The 17,702-nt window shown below is 30.4% G+C and overlaps 1 protein-coding gene across 3 annotated transcripts in view; it reads left to right on the top strand.

Annotated features, from left to right (window-relative positions):
• The window catches only part of LOC129957641 (LHFPL tetraspan subfamily member 2a protein-like), a 97,898-nt gene that overhangs the window by 52,383 nt on the left and 27,813 nt on the right, over positions 1–17,702 (top strand). The window contains exon 1 of one of the 3 annotated variants that reach the window (XM_056070074.1): positions 889–1,060. The exons of 1 other annotated variant lie outside the window; for it this stretch is intronic. The gene's annotated coding sequence lies outside the window, so the exon portion shown is untranslated. Of the gene's footprint in view, positions 1–888; positions 1,061–8,338; positions 8,470–17,702 lie in introns of those variants that run through there. One more of the 3 variants, XM_056070075.1, reaches the window with a different exon arrangement.

Here is a 17,702-nt window from a genome sequence, read left to right as displayed (position 1 = left end):
AAAGACATAGACAATCTTAAGACACGAAGTTAAGTCAATAAGAAAGAAAGACCATCTTAAGGCATAGGCAATCGCTTTGTTTGATTAATTTTTTTTAAAAATTCAGTGAGTTGTTATTTCTATTTAAAAAGCCGCTCATATAGAGATTAAATTAAAATCAATAAAAAAAAAATGTAGTATTTGTTTTGTTACAGGGAAGGAGAAAAAGCATCAGAATTTTGCACTGTCTATTGGCCCTTATATGACTTAATTCAGCTCTTTATTATAGAAATATTCAAGAATATCGAAATATAGAAGAATATATCATTCCTACAAGTTTTAGTTCGAGAACATCTGACCTCGAAATAAATAAGCTTTACCAGCCATGACTTGCTTGAGAGTCATGGCATCTGGCATTCGTCTTCCACGCTTAATTACCTCACATAAAAATGGCACACAATACTCTCACTCATTAACAAAGTATATTTTCTGAACCAGGTGGCAACTTGACGCACCATTTATAATAAAGAAAGAAAAAAAAAGTTACACCTCCCTCGTCCTCTTCCCCCCTTCTTTTTTTTTTTCAAACGTCCATCCCCGATCTCGATACGTGAGGGTGGATAGCGCTATTAAAAATACATCAGACGATTCAGCCAGGAAGACAGACCTGGCAATCATCAAAATAATAACCCCCACGTGTGATGATTCCCTGCAAAAACCCCTCGTAAATTGACTCCATTTGGAAGATACATACACTTCCCAGCCGCAGACGATATTTGGTGCTCGTGACTTTTCGAAGAGAGGGGTGGCCCAAAGGATGGTGAGTAATGAGTTCGGAGAGTCCCGCGAGTTTTTCGGTCACGTGACACTAATGCGCGCCGCCCACACGTGCCGCGGGGTGGCGGGAAAACGGTTCATTCGTTCGACGGACCCGCGTCTGGGAGGATGATCGGGTGAAAAAGTGGTGTGGATTCTGTTTCCCTTGCATTCTGCGCGGTATTAGTTTCTGGAGCTGAGTCGAAAAGGATTATTTATTGACATTGACGTGTGCGAATATTGGGCTGAAGGTTTTCATTAAGAGGTAATTTTTCATTTTTCTATTTTTATTCACAAAAAGCGTTTTTTAATATTTCTTTTCTATGTACATATATACGCAAAAAAAAAAAAAAAAAAAAAATGAATGGAGATAGGAAACTTTTATGAAGTTCACAGTGGCGCAATAAGGGTAATCGGGGTCCAGGGCATAGTATGGTCTTTTCGTTTCTGAACGTCATTTGCAGTGAGGTAATGGTGTTCAGGGCATGGCATTATTTTTTTTTGTCCCTTACTGACATTATTATTTTTTTTTTTGTTCCTTCATGACATTATTTTTCTTTGTCCCTTCATGACATTATTTTTCTTTTTCCCTTCATGGTATTATTTTTTTGTCCCTTCATGGCATTATTTTTTTGTTCCTTCATGGCATTATTTTTTGTCCCTTCACAACATTATTTTTCATTGTCCCTTCATGACATTATTTTTCTTTGTCCCTTCATGATATTATTTTTCTTTGTCCCTTCTCGATATTTCACTTCAAAAATTATAAATACACTTATGTTTTATCTCAACAGTGCCCCTTAAGACTTAACGCCCGGGCCGTGGCGGATTTAAACATTTTGTGTTCCTCTGAAGTTCACCTTATGTAGTTCCCTACCTTGGTAAATTTAGCGTTACATTTTTTTAGAATTTGTAACTTTTAACTTAAGATAATTAACTGAACGAATTTTTAAGCAACTAACAGATAATTAACATAATTAATTTTTAACTAACTAGCTTAGATAATTAACTGAATTAATTTTTATAGATTTTAGAATTTTAACTTGTTGCTTATTTTAGGTTAATTTTTTCCTTCAGTAATTTTGTAAAAATATTTCTACATATATTTTTTTATTTTTATGCCTGACGACTGTACCCAGTGTTATTTAACCGGAATATTTTTTTTAATAATTAAAATAACTAAGTGACCGTATCGAAATAAATAGGAATCTGATCAATTACACTTGACAAAGTATTAATATTCTTTTTACATTTTATAAATAATAGAATTTATATTTTTTACAAATTTATTTGGCATTTAAATGGTTTTTTTAAACACTTTTTTTATACAAAGTTCCTTGTACGGCAACCCCAGGAAACTCCTAGTCTGTCTAGTACAGGGGTGGGCAGACCTTTCCAAGGTACGGACTACTTCTAATTTTTTCAAGGTGTTGCCGTTCACCCAGTGACGTTAAGTGTGATGAGCTAAAAAAAGGGTCTACAATATTTATAACTTAATAAAAATATGGAATATATATTTACCTACATAACTACAAACATAACAATAATAGCAAGATACAAACATAATAACAATAACCACAAATATAATAATATCAAATAATACATTTAATATCAAACAATTCAAAATATAAAAAAATAAATCCTTTTCATCTTAAGTTAGTTCTCGCAGTTATAGTTAGTAGAAGTCTTAGTCTGCATACTTTCCGCTACTCTTAAATATCTTGGTATATAATTACTAAATGCTAATCTTGCACTGGATTCTAAGCGGTCTTCTGTAGACGATATATCGTCTTAAGTATATTCATCGTTGCAAATGCGGATTTATACAGGTTGGTAGAGCCAAAGAACGATGTTAAATGATTTACAACCTTTTTTAAACTAGGATACTTCACTTCGTCCATTGGATTCCAAAAGTTATTCTTAAGTTCTTATCTACATGCTTTTAAAATTATGCCATTTTGAAAGAGAAAAACTTCGTTTTTCTCAAGAGATAAAGAGAATTTATATTTCCAATTATTTCTTCCACATGCACATTGCCAAATGGTTTAGTTTGTTCTAATTTAGTAAATTCTTAAAAACGTCCCTGGAATTCGGAGTGAAGTGTTATTATTTTTTTTGTTTAATGTACCTCCTTTTATAAACAACACGTGAGAAATGTTTTTAAAATTTATCTTCGGAGTTTCAGAAATATGTTTCTTCTATTATGCGCATCTTAGGTCTTAATAACGGCGGTCACTCCAATATGTCTTGACGGTCTACCGGTGGATCGCGATCGACTTAATGCCCACCCCTAGTCTAGTCGGAAATGCCCCACTGCACCAATAATATTTTTTATAATTTTCAGTTTATAAATAATATTATTTATCTATATACTGTTCGTTTTAATGTTGTGAGCCGACCACTTTTCGATGATTCTATCTCATTAAGGGGATGAGCGCATTTCCGGAATTCTTCGTATTTCTTTGACCTTCATTTTCGACCTATTAGATGCTTTTTTGTTCAATTTTATTTTCACGTGTACGCGTTTATGAGTCGTGTTATTTTAATTCAATCCACGAGTAATTCGAAATGCGACATCTTATGTGTTATTGTTAAATTTAACATTTCTTCATTTCATCTTTTCTCTCACCAGGGCTGCCGCGTGGGTATTAAGCGCCCTTGTTCAAATTGAAATTTGGCGCCCCTTTATGGGATTCTGTTGCACTTTTATAAAGTGCTGCAAATTATATGTGAAATACTCTTTTATAGTATTCAAAATTTGACTTTCGAACTGAAAAGCTTTAAAATTATAATATTAAAACACGTTTGTCTTGTTTATTGTTTTTTATTATTACTTAAATTATCTTATTGTTTTTTATTTTTTCATAAATTTTAAAAACAAGACAAGGATAAAACATTTTTAAAGTAAAATATAAGAATTAGAAAATATATTTAAATATGGATTCTCCTAGCTTTAGCAGCTACAAAGCTCGTATCAATTCCTTTATATTTAATTTATCCAAAATTTCGCTGTCTATGGATATAATTGACAAGTCCGGTAAGCTCTCCTGCGCCATGGTAGATCGCATGTAGTTTTTTATAATTTTAAGTTTTGAAAAATTTGGTTCTCCAGTAGCCACCGATGCTGGAAGGGTTAAAGAAATCCGTAAAGCTATTCCAATATTTGGAAATGTATCGGTAAAATTCTTTTCATAAACATCGATAAGATTGTTTTCATAAACATCGATAAGATAGTTTTCATTTAAAATATCAATAGGTGGCATATCCTCTTTGGTAAAACATCGCAAAGATAAGGGTATTCCCTGTTAATTCACGGGTACACTCACACGGAGGTGCCGCCACCATCATTACGAAAAAAAAAAAAAAAAAAAAAAAACTAAACAACGACGTTCAGCCGCAACAGCTTCACAGCACATAAAGAATAAATATATTCCGATACAAAACATTCCCAATTCCTGTTGTTACATGTTACTAATTCTTATATTTTTAACACGTTCCGTGTGGTAGCACAAACTCTACACGGAACGTGTTTTTATTGTTCGTATTGGCAATCAGATTTTATTTTACACAAACAAAAACAACCCGCAGGAACGAAAATGAAAATAAAACTAAATTAAAATATAAAATAAAAATTAAATCTCATTTTATTCCTTAGAAAATACAAAACATGCAAAATCGCTAGCGTATAATTAACAACTTTTATTTAAGTAACATTAAATAAAAAAAAACTATAAGTACTATAAATTTTGGCGCCCCGTAGCCCAGGCGCCCTTGTGCTGTGAACAATTTTACCACCCCTACGCGGCGGCCCTGATTCTCACCCCTATTTTGATGAATTAAACCTATCCTAATGCATGCGCATAAGTGCGGTATGGTTTTAGAATCCGTTGTGAAACAGTGAATAAGTCTACAAGAAAAACTATTAAAAGTAGGACATTTTATAACGTTTTATTTATGCTGCTATGATTCGTTCATTTTTTGTAGTAGTTAATTAAGTTATTTTGATTTATCCATTTGTTGAGGTCTCCCCCACCCCTGGACTAGACTAGTATTTTTGTCCTACCGTTCCTATTCTAGGTAACATGCTACGTTGCTCAACTGATTATTAGAACGTTCCGGATTGAAATTAACTATAGTTTCTAGTCGTTTTACCAGAGGAAATTTTCGTAAGTTTTTCACGATTTCTTTAATAATTAAAATAAATAAATTAATTAAATATTTAAAATGTTTTTGGATTTTTAATTTTTGTTAAAATCTGCCTGTTGCATAATAATTTAAAATTAAATTTGTTTTTGAAGATCAAATCAGGTTTCTTTTCTTTTCTTTTCTTATGTTAATTACAGAATTGCAAATGAAAAAATTGAACCATCTCAACTATAATTTCAACTTAAGAAAATATTACTCTTTAATTAATTATTGAAGTGTTTCTCGCCAAAATTTGACTCGTTTCCAAAATCTCTTTATTTATTACTGTAAATAGTTTTATGTGTTATAGTCGGGAACTTAAACTTTTGTATATTTGCAAATTCGATTTCACTGTCTAAAAATGTGATTGTATATTCGTAAGCCATACGGTTAGCTAAAATAAACAAAAATGGATAAAAGAAAAATTAGTTTTCTTATAAAGATATAAAAAGACTAATCGTTCGTTTATATAAAATTGTATCAACGTTAAGGAAGTGTGGAAAGTGTGTTGTACGCTTTTTTACAATTCTCATCTTTGGGTCTGGTACAGAACTCGGTCCTCATGAGTACATGATGGTCCTGAATGAGCTTAAGTGGGAGCGTCTTAGTTAAACGAAGAAATATATATATATATATACTGGATTGAAAACCTATCTCTGGATTTTCAATCCAGGATCCCATATACCTGGATTGAAAACATATCTCTGATTTATCACGAATTTAATGTTACGAATTGCCTCTTTCTTTTTTTGTTTACGGGAGGAAAAAATATATATTAGGTTAGAAAGAATTTGCTACCCCAATTTATTGTCACTTTAAGATGACCTAAATGAGTGATATTTTGTGCACTCTTTCTAAACTAATTAACTACTGAACCATTTCATTACTGAACCGGCCCAACCAATCGTGCAAATTCTGTCCTGTTAGGCCAGTTTCTGTTTCAAACGAGAGATGCATGATGTGAAACGAATTTTCACCAAAGTTGTCCTTGCTTTACATCTTTGACACCTCGTTTGAAATAGATACCGGTCTTCCAGGATAGAATTTACATGGCTGGATGGGCCTGATCAGTAATGAAAGGGTTAAATTATAGCGTTATCATGACTTTTTTTTTTCATATTTTGCCTTTACATTTGCCTTTCCATAGAATACATAGGTAATTCATATTTCGTCTAAAAACGCCCGGTATCCTACAATGTGCCTAAATATTCTATAGAATGCCTTGCCGTCAACATAAATACCGAAATTCTGTACATTTTCGAGATGGAGGAATTATTAATTTTAAAAGTGTATTCAAATGGATTACCATTTCCGATATATTTTTTATACACCTGATTAATAAATAGTGGTATTCAATTTAATTCAATTTTGATTTTAAACAATTCAAAATTGTATCAGCAATTTGTCTTTTCAGTTTTCATATTGTCAAATTCATTTTAAGAATGTATTACTGACTCAATTATGTAGATAGTAAGCAATTGAGAACGCAAACTAAAGAGATGCAGTACATGAAATAAGATGGCTTTCGTTTAAAACCATCGATTCGATGCGACTGTCTTGTGCACATCCACAATACGGCCTTGCATAAAATTGTAGATATTAGATGAAGCCGCGAATGCCTTGCAGGGCATTGGCGAACAGAAGTAACAAAATATTGATATTTGCCGTGAACCTAATATTTTTACTGAATTTATCATGTAATGTTTGGCGATAATTTTTTTTTAATAATCCTTGGCATGCAGTTAATACACGAGTACTTGAATTTAATTTGCATTTTGAACGTCTTTTCTACTTCATGAAATTTTACGATCACGGCAATTTACTGGTCGCGAGGCCTTCTCAACTTCCCTTATCTACCGGAGATAAATACCACTAACTTGGGTCAGGCACTCCGTGAACAACATCATTACAACTCAAGTCTTCACGTTTTGTCTTAACCGAGGGGAAGTGATTGAATGAATGCTTCAAAATGAGGAATGAATTGTTTAGGCTGACCTTGAAATGCTATGATCATAAACAGAGATTCCTAAAGAAGTTTTACGAATGTGAAACAGTTTTTGTAAAAATGTGGCCGAAATATCTGATATGGTCCAAAATAGATTTAATTTTAAGACCTTTATGCAAGATCGTACGTTTCGTATAACATGGGATACATGCGATTCACTTTAATTACAGGTTTTGAAACATTTTTAGTATTCTTAATCTAGTGATGACTTTCAAACCCTAAAAGTGTTATCCATAGTGCAAGATTAATCGAACAATTTGTAAGGCAAAATCATGTTCTTGATTGCTAGCTTTCTCTACTCGAGCCCTGAATTGATTCATATGAATACTGGTCATATGGACTTTTAACACTAGAACTATCTAGACCATCATTTTGACGGTTTTTAAATTTCATGCTTAAAAATTTGTATACAATTTATGTATTGATCTAGAACTTTATGACGATTTTTAATGAAATATAAGAACAATTACATATTCCTATTCAATTTCCACTCTGTCATTTAATTTCCTTAATCTGTATGACTTAGCTTAGTTATATTAATGTCTCGTTTTAAAGCAACACTAGGGCTATTTTGGGACGGACTTCGTACTTCTGAACCGCTGTCAGATGATGAGGACGACACATGAGCTGACTATCTCCCTTTTCCAAGCTTCCACACCATACTATAGCGAGGGCGTTTATCACCGACGGATTTAATATGCACCAGATCTACTTACACGACGGTTCTTCAGTGAAATCGGGCCTCGAGCCGTAAACCCTCCAGTTCCGAAACCTTGACCTTACCACCAGGCCACTGCGCTCCTTAATAATTAGACTTATTTATACCAAGACCGTCAAGATGGCGGTTTTAGCCGTTTGAAAGTTTATTATATTTTATGAATCATCAATGCAATGATGGACATCAATACAAATTCATTTGTACGTCATTTTCAGACATTTAATGGAGAATTTTGAATTACATTTTTCATACGAAGTTGATCCAAAATTTTCGGCCGTCGTTATAATGGAAACTATTTTATTCCGATTATGATTCAGTTTAGAATTAAAAGCTCTGGCTGGATATCCTATAAATCCAAATACAAACTGTTTTTCTCATTTTTTTTATTAATAATTAACGAATTATTATATTAAATGCAGTTTTTGTTAAATTATATTCTTCCTTGTGAGGATCTACGGATTCAAACCCCGGATTCGAATCTCGGTGATTTTCCACCTGTTATCATCCACCAGCGTTCCAACTGTAACTTTTTCATACCCATATATTAGCTGCAACCGTATATCTTAGCAGTAACTGTATCTGAACATGCACAAAAGACAATACTGGCAATAACTTTCAGTACCAATTTCCTCATGTCGACATAAAACAAGTATCTGTTTTGTTTTTCAAGCGGTTTGCCGTATCCACCATATCTTCTTTATCGGAACAATCGTCGGAAATCTCTTAACTTATTCCTGATTACTACTAGCGACCTGATGATTCTTCGGTAATATTGTTTTTGATTAATTTCAATTAAATCTCTTATGTATAATTTAATTCATGATTCATACGATTAAGTATTTTTGATTATCAGATTGTAAGCGACAATAAAATTACTATTTTTGACAGCCTTACACCTTTGTTTATCTTGTACTCGAGCATTCTTAATGGAGACTTGTTCAAAGACATTAAAATGGTTTTAAAAGTTTGAGTGTTGGGGGAATCTATTTGCTATTTGCGTTAATGTGAATTTCTGATTTCTTATGTAAATTGGTACGTTTTAAAATAATTAGTAAATATTTTCTACCTTCACTTTCATCCGTGAAAGAAAATAACGCGATTAAATATTTGATGTAAGAATGTAAACAGTATGATTTTCATTTCAGCAATGAAATCTATTGTTAAAAGTGATTTAAAATATATTTCGAAGAAATTAGGAAAATTTAACAACAATAACAAATCGCAACTATTAAATAGGCCCAATTAACCCTCTGACTGCGTAATTTTAAAAATCACTATTTAGATGCGATGTTTGCAAATAAGTTCAAATATTTTTCAAACAAAGTGAACTGATACTATACGTTATATGCTAATAATAGGATATAATAAAAATCTGTAATCGTAAAAATAAGCACTTTAAACTGCGAAAAACGCGGGATGCAATAGAAAATGTACTGATTGCCAGTCCGCGGAAATCGCGGGATACGCAGTTGGAGGGTTAAAAAGAAAATTTTTTAACCTTTAAAATTGTTTAAAAATCCATGTTTTGCAATAATATTTCCGGTAGCTTTCTTGAAATAGTATCCAGGTAGCTGGAGGTATTTTTAAAAGTTTTTTTAAACTTCAGAAAAATTTGCACGATCATTATATTCATACCATTTTAAAAAAAAATAAATTAAATTTTAAAATTATTTAAAAATAAGCAACAACGTTTTCAGGAGTTATTGTTGAAAACACTACAAAATCTTGTTTAATTTTTAATTAAAATTCTTGTCAAAATTTCAGAAAAAAAAAAAGAGAAAAGATTCGAAAAAATTAAATTCCAGCATTCTAATTTACCATTTGTACAAAATTGGTGACTGAAGATCAAATGATTTATTCGGTAAGATATCAAAACGCACGGAGACATATTCTAGTTTATTATTAGTAGATATACTTTTTAATTAATTGCTTACTTATACTAAACATATGTTTTTTCATGTTGCCAATTTTATTTGTCATTTTAAAAAATTGTAAATAAAAACAAAATTGTAATAAATTAGTCCAATTTTGTTTTGAATTTCGTTAAGAGTTTGATTTTAAATTGAAACGGTATCATTAAAAAGGTAATTTTTTTTTTTTTTTTTTTTTTTTTGATATTTTAAGATGGTGTAAAATTATTTTTGTGTGATAACTTTTTGGAACTTTTGCTGAAATACATTAAAACAATAAATTGATATACGATTACTAATTTTAAATTAACTTAATATTTAATTAATTTTTGCACTCTTCGGAACTTGACAGACTTTCTTCTTTAATCTGTTCAGTAATTTAGAAGATGTGGAAAAAATATCCCAACATATTTTTTAATTGCTTTTATTTTTCTAATTTTTTTATAACATAACGAAATATATATCCAAAAAAGAAATAAATATCAATCAAAAGGTTATCATCAAGCCGTATTTTATCTCTGAAAAACTGTCGTATATTTCTCTTATTTCGTGGATTTTTTGACCTCTTTCATGAAAAAAGAAATGTTTTGTTGGAAGTTGAAGATTGAGTTATAGTATTGAACTTTCAACTTCTTTCGCAGAAAATAGATGTCCCTTTTCGATATTAGGAAGAAAAAGTCGTATTAAAGCCAGCCCTGTTTGTTTGTTTATTTCTTTTTTCTTTTTCATTTTGTTTGATTTCATACTGATAACTTATTGTTCAATGAAAGGAAAAATAAGGTACGGTACATTTTTTATTAAGTAAACAAGATGTCTTTCAATAAGAACATAAAATCAGCAAGTCAGTTGAAGATTCTAGTTTTTTTGAATTAGGAATCTTATATAATAGTTCGCGATATCGAGCTAGTAAAAAGGAATATAAAAAAATCATACCAAGGAATATAAAAAAAAGTAGTAAAAGTTATAATAATATATAAAAATATATAACTTTAAGACTAATTCTTTTTATATATAAAATATATAAAAAGAGTTAGTAAAAAGGAATATAAAAAATCATACTTTAGAATTTAAAGGAAAATGAAAGCATTCTAAAATTTTTATATATGAATTATATGTTACCATCAGTTTGAAATCTAGCATTTTTAAGCAAAATATGAAACAATTTATATTTTATACTTTTCCTAGCTTTGAATACGATGATGAATTTGCAAATTATAAAATATATATATCTCATACACTTCCTAAATAAAATTTTTAAGTATAATATTGAATCTATATATTGTCAGTAATATCATTTAATAATTTAAATTTATCAATCCTCTAAAAATAATTATTTTCTAATCATCTGAAATCAGGTGTCACTTTATCTTTTGAACTGCGCAATCTGTTTTTCTACTTTAAAACGTGCCGAACCGAAAACGCTGTATCAGCGAATTCCTTTCTAAATCTATATAAGTTCTAAATACTTTCTCATAATCTTTTTTTCTTTTGCTTTTTGCCTTCTCTTCCATTGACGTATCCCGCTGGTCGTGATTCTTAAAAAAACTCTTTTTATAATATCATAAAGAATTAAGCATGTTGTTACATAATTCTACACCAGTTTCACTTTTAGAAAAAATTACTCATACATATAGATATAAAGGTGAACATAAGCCCTATTTATGCTGCATGGAGAAGTAAAAGCAAGATATCAATGTTGTTCTTTCCATATTTTGTTTAAATAATATTTGTCGTTCTATAAAACGTCTTGGTATTGTATATAGTGTCCTGGGAAAAGTATACACTATGTTCCACTAATCCTTAAATTTCGTGTCCTGCTTGAAAATGCCGAAGCATTTTATAGGATGTCGATGTTTCATACGTTGCAGGTACATATTTATGTAGTAAATATTGTAATTAAAAAATAAACCTTGGGATTTTAAAAGATTGTAACCTTTTAGATCTTACGAAGTGAAAAAAAAAACAAACATTTTTAGAATTATGTCGATCATTCTTTGAACACAGTATTTCACTCATGCGTTGAGTTAAATAGATAAAATTTGGTTTTGGTCTTTTCGCCAAATTTTAAATATCAGTCAAATCTATACTTATAATAAAGCTCAATGTGTGTGTGTTGGCGCTCTACAGGCCAGACCATTCAACCTGCAGCTACCAAATTTGGCACGTGTATACCTTGGAGGCCGGAAATGTGCACCTGGGGGTTATTTTTTTCGAATTTTTAATTAGAATTTTATTTATTTAAAAATTAAGCGAAATTTTGGCGTGTTTCTTCTATAACTTCCGAAAATATTACCGCACAAAAAAGATTTATACATTACGTTAAAGACCAAAAATTTATCTTTTAAATGATACCAATGTTTTAACCTTAAAATTAATTTTTATTTTTAATTAATTTTTAAATAAATATTTTAACTATATTTTTTAACAATTTTTTTCGCACAAAATAAAAATAAAATTTAAGCTGAACGAGCACATTTCTCATTCATGGGAAAAAATTAGCTTTTTTTTAAAGTGTTGCCATCACATTGATTAAAGCTCCAAATAAAAAAAAATTAAATCTTTTTGGAAATGAAATCTGCAAAAATATAATTTTCGGCACGTGTCTGTAGGAAATGAAACAAATATGAAATATTATTTTTTCTAAAAAATAAATTCAAAAAAATTATTTTATGATCTTTTACACTATCTATATTATTAATCCAATAAATCAGTTTTATTTTAAGGCAAGTTTTGCTTAGTATGAACAGGATATCCATTCAAATCAGGGCCACACAGCTAATTTGTAAACCTTTAATAAGACACAGATCTGCTAAAATGGCCTAAATGGAAAATGATTATATTTTATGTAACTTGATTCAATAACTGCTCTAATAAATAACGAATTTTTGATTTTACGTAAAACTTCTGCTGTGGAAATCACGATTAACAAAATGTTCTTGAAACACTAATATTTTAAATAAAAAGAGTTAATTTCCAATCAACTAAATCAATCACTTAAACTGACTGATTTATGAAAATTTGAATGTCACTATTCAATAAAAAAAAGGATAATTTTAGATTTTCCACCGATCGTTTCAAAGAAAATACGCCATTCAGCGCGCAGGTTTCTCAAGATTAATTGGCCTAAGATTATGAAAATGTTGAGTTTTTCTAAATTTTTAACATTCAAAACTTCATAAATAAGTCTTAGTTGATCGTGGAAAATAGAAACATTCATTCATTTATTTAAAATTTGGTGTGTCCAGAATATTTCTCAGAATATGATACCTTACTGAATTAAATTTAGACTTCATAATTTTTGAAATATATTTATAGATCGGAACAAAATATTATTATTGATTTCATTTCAATCCTTTTGAAAGCAAAACTAAAAACTGAATTTTATGCTGAATCTAAGAAATTTTTGTTGAATTTTTCTTTGAGATATTACATAAATTACGAAAAATATTTTGTAGTTCACATAAGACTTAAATACCGAGCGATTCTGTTTGCAGTACTCATATTCAATAATAATAATAATAATAAATAACAACAAAAATGATAAATAAAATAAAACGCTTGATTTCATTAAAAAATATCTTTACATTAATTGCAATTTCAGCATTTCCACATTAAATTAAAGTTGAAGTTTTACCGGAAATGACAACAAATTAGCAAAATATATATAGTAAATTGAACGAAACGATCTAAACAACAGTATAAGTTTGGTATGACTATCAAAATTTGAAGATTAAAAATGTTTTGTTTGAGAAGCTATTAAGAGACCAGTTACTTAAAATATGTAATTGAAAATTGTAGCGAGCGGTAATACTGGTGAACCGGCTGGTCGCCAAAGGCGGCTAGTATTTAATAAATCTATAAGCGGGAAGTCTATCTGTCAGAGTGTATGTCACCATGATGACAAAATAATTAGTCGTTTGGAATTTAGCGCATCGTTTTATTTTCAAAAATGGAATAATACTTTGAAATAGAATTCAATTCTTCATCCAAATTCCAGTTTTGGAATAAGTCTACCTATGAATGGGATGTCTGTCTTTCAATCTGTTCATGTATGTGTAATCGCAATAATTCTGAAATGCAACAAAATAAGTAAATTTTAGTACAAGATCTTAAAAATAAAGATGCGTGTCTAATTTTTACGAAATATGTCAACGCATAATCTAAGTGCGAATTTCCGTGTGCGTATGGTCATTATAATTAAAAAAAAATACTGAGATAAGTGAAATTTGGCATTGAAATTATGATGGCATAGTTGTAAATTTTAATCAAACTGAGAGCTAATAATTCAACAATAAGAAGAAAAAAAATAATTCTGCTTTATTGCTTCTTCTACTCAAGTTACGACTAAACTAAATACTAAACATAGTTTAGAACAATATTTCTTAAAATTGTGTGGAAAAGATCTTTTCTTGAAGATCTCTGTTCTTTTGTAGCTCAGGCTGTTAGAGGGCTTTTATCATTTAAATTATTTAGCATTCGTATGGTGCAATGGTTAAGAAAATCATGATCTTTTAAAAACTTTACAAAATGCGAAAAATTGGCCTTATTTTTTAATCTATTTTTAGTTATCACTAGCTGCCTTCGCTGTCCAATTGTTCGCCCACCATATTAACAATATTAATTTAATAACATCAGCCAACTTTAATGAATAGTGTCTTGTAACAACAAATGAAAATATTATTTTAAATTATATTTGCATAATAAGTATAAAGCTTTTTTGATAATTAATTGCACACGCAAAGGGACAAAATTAATTGGTATAATCGGTGTGATTGTTGAAATTGGGGCTAGATTTTATTTCGCAATTTCACTCAAAAGTGAGAGGTACGAGAGAAAAAAATGACCATTCATGAATTATCTAGAGGTTAGAAGCTTTTATACGAAATAAAAATTTGCGAAATCAGTATAGTGTTTGAGGGTGGTGGATTCAGCTTTTGTTTTTCCCGTAAGGAATACACAACGAAGAAGTGTGTGTGTGTGGGGGGGGGGGGGGTCGATGAAGAAAAAACAACTATTATTGACATATTTAGGCTTCTTGAATCGCCTTATCGTCCTCCTGCTGGTGTGGAGAAGGGGGTGCCAGCTCAGGTGCCGTCCTCGTCATCTGAAAGCGGTTCAAAACTACGAGGTCCGTCCCAAAATAGCCCTTTTATAATTTGGTCTATGATTTTATCATATGCTTGGCGCAGCATGCCAGACATGGATCTTGCGCCAAAAAATACTAACCAACAAACCAACAACCAACTCAAAATAGCCCTAGTGTTGCTTTAAAACGGGGCGTTAATATAACTAACCTTATGAAATAAAAATTCATGAAATCAAATCAATAGTTACAGCTGGAAGACTACTGATTCTCTGATTTGAAAATTATTTTAAATACATGAATTGATAAGTTCTTCATTTTCTTATTAAATTTATGTGTTAGGAATATAGATTCGCTAAACTTTACCCAGTCAAAGGGTCACGAGGCAAATACAATTAAGAAAATTATTAAGGAACGAATCAAAAACACTCGCTATCTAAAATTTCGTGACCGCAAATCTCTTTTAATCGGGTCACAACCTACAGTTAAGAGATTTTGCATAAGTGGTTAGCAAACCCTTCGTTTTTGGTGTTTGCTTCAAAAACGAAATCGTGACAAGTATTTTGCGGTTTTCTTAAGACTTCCACATAAATTTTTTTTACTCATTTCCGTTTTCTTATTTAGGTTTCATTCTCTTAACCGGAATAGTTTTTATTTTTTATTTTTGATCTTAAACACGTGAAATTAGATTTTTTATAAAGACTGTACTAAGGAAAAAAATGACAAAAAAATGGATTTAATTTACTAATTGTCTGAAAGAAGTAAGTATATTACAAAAATTGTTTTCACATTTTTTTTTTTTTGTATATTTTTAAGATAGTACATGCACGGGTTTAAGTTATAGTGTGGTGTAAATCATTTTTTTAAAGAAAGATAAATTTAAATTTGTGACTAACACACAAATTTAAGTCAATTCAACCACTATGTTAATTTAGATCCAGTGAAATAATAAGAATACCACATTTTTTGTTCTGAAAAATATTTTACTTTTAGCGATACATTACTTTCTGTAAAACAAAGGAAATGTCAGTTACACCACTGTAACTTTTACTGAGTAATCGTTTGATGTGAAACAATTTTATTTTTAAAGTGTCTATTTGTTTATACATTAAATTATCGTCTGATATAAAGATATTCTTTAATTGCAAAATGACATTTATAAATAAACGAGTGATAGAAGGTTATACTTTCATTTTTCTTGTTCTATTTCAAAAAAGTTTTTTTTTGAAGTTGTTGAGATTCAAAAAAATTCCGTGGTTTAATTTTTTGCCAATTATGATACTTTATCTTTAAAAATACTTCGTATATAAAAAAGCAAAACGGAAATATATATACAGTGGCTCAAAAAATTGAGAGTACACCTTACTTTCACTTCATAAATCCGACTTTCAATATAAATAACACATTACCGGGAAGTGCAAACATCTTTTTATTTTTACAGATAACAAATGGTTTAATTTAGAGTAAAAATAAAGAAAAAGAAACGCAAAATTTCTAAATTGAAAATTTTCAGAAGCGTTTTAAATAAACATACGCAGAATTTTGCCTCAAAAAATTGAGAATACACCAATGAAATTTTTGCAATATCACGCATAGAAATAAAGTGTCACTATTAAATTGCATGTCTTTTGGCTCTTATAATGACCTCTAAACGTCATGGTACCGATTTGACCAATTTTTGGTGGAATTTGAAGATATTTTACCCCATTCTTCTTGCACCACTTGTTTTAAATGGGTTTTGTTTCTAATTTTGTGTTTTTGAACCACTTTTTCGAGTATGGCCAACGAATATTCAATGGCATTGATGTCGGGGTACTGTGGTGGTGTGTGTAACTGCTATTTACAATGAAAAAGACATCATATTTTGAAGTTCTGTTTGGGGTCGTTGTCTTACTGGAAAATGAAATTTCCATCTAAACCCAAATTTTTAGCATTTACCTTTATATTGCTGCGAAGTATATCCAAGTAAACTGTATCATTTATAATGCCATCTATAAAAATTAAATTTCCTACCCCGGATGAAGCCATGTAACCTCAAATCATCACGGAGTCACCATCATGTTAAACTGTAGGACGTACATTTTTTGGATACAAATCAGTATTAGGCTTTCTCCATACAGTAAGATGGTTGTCACTGCCAAAACTGTTGGGGTTTCTTTTATTACTAAATATAGATTTCTTCTAAAGGTTATTGGTCTTCAATTGATGAGTTTTTGAAAACTTCCAATGATTTTTCTGAATTTGCAAGCTGATGAACGGTTTCTCTCTAACAATGCTACTTTTATATCCAGCTTGTCTAATGGCATTTAACACAGTTTCAGCACTTACACTTCTGCCTATGATTTGAAAAGTTTCTGCAACAAGTTGGATGAACCATATGGTAGCAGCAAGCTAAAGGAAAGTGTTAAAAATTTGGGTTTAGATGGAAATTCCATTTTCCAGCAGGACAACGACCCCAAACAGAATGCACGTAACGTCAAAATATGATGACTTTTTCATTGTAAACAACAGTTACACACCACCACCACAGTACCCTGACATCAATGCCATAGAATATTCGTGGGCCATACTCGAAAAAGTGGTTCAAAAATACAAAATTAGAAACAAAACCCATTTAAAACAAGTGGTGCAAGAAGAATGGGGTAAAATATCTTCAGATACCACCAAAAATTGGTCGAATCGGTACCATGACGTTTAGAGACCATTATAAGAGTCAAAAGACATGCAATTTAATAGTGACACTTTGTTTCTATGCGTGATATTGCAAAAATTTCATTGGTGTATTCTTAATCTTTTGAGGCAAAATTCTGCGTATGTTTATTTAAAATGCTTCTGAAAATTTTCAATTTAGAAATTTTGCTTTGATTTTTCTTTATTTTTACTCTAAATTAAACCATTTTTTATGTGTAAAAATAAAAACAAGTTTGCACTTCCCGTTAATGTGTTATTTATATCGAAAGTCACATTTATCAAGTAAACGTAAGGTGTACTCTCAATTTTTTGAGC

Source organism: Argiope bruennichi, chromosome 11, assembly GCF_947563725.1.
Source record: "Argiope bruennichi chromosome 11, qqArgBrue1.1, whole genome shotgun sequence".
Taxonomy (NCBI): Eukaryota; Metazoa; Arthropoda; class Arachnida; order Araneae; family Araneidae; genus Argiope; species Argiope bruennichi.
Note: the sequence above shows the minus strand (reverse complement) of the source record. Positions and strands in the feature narration are given on the sequence as shown.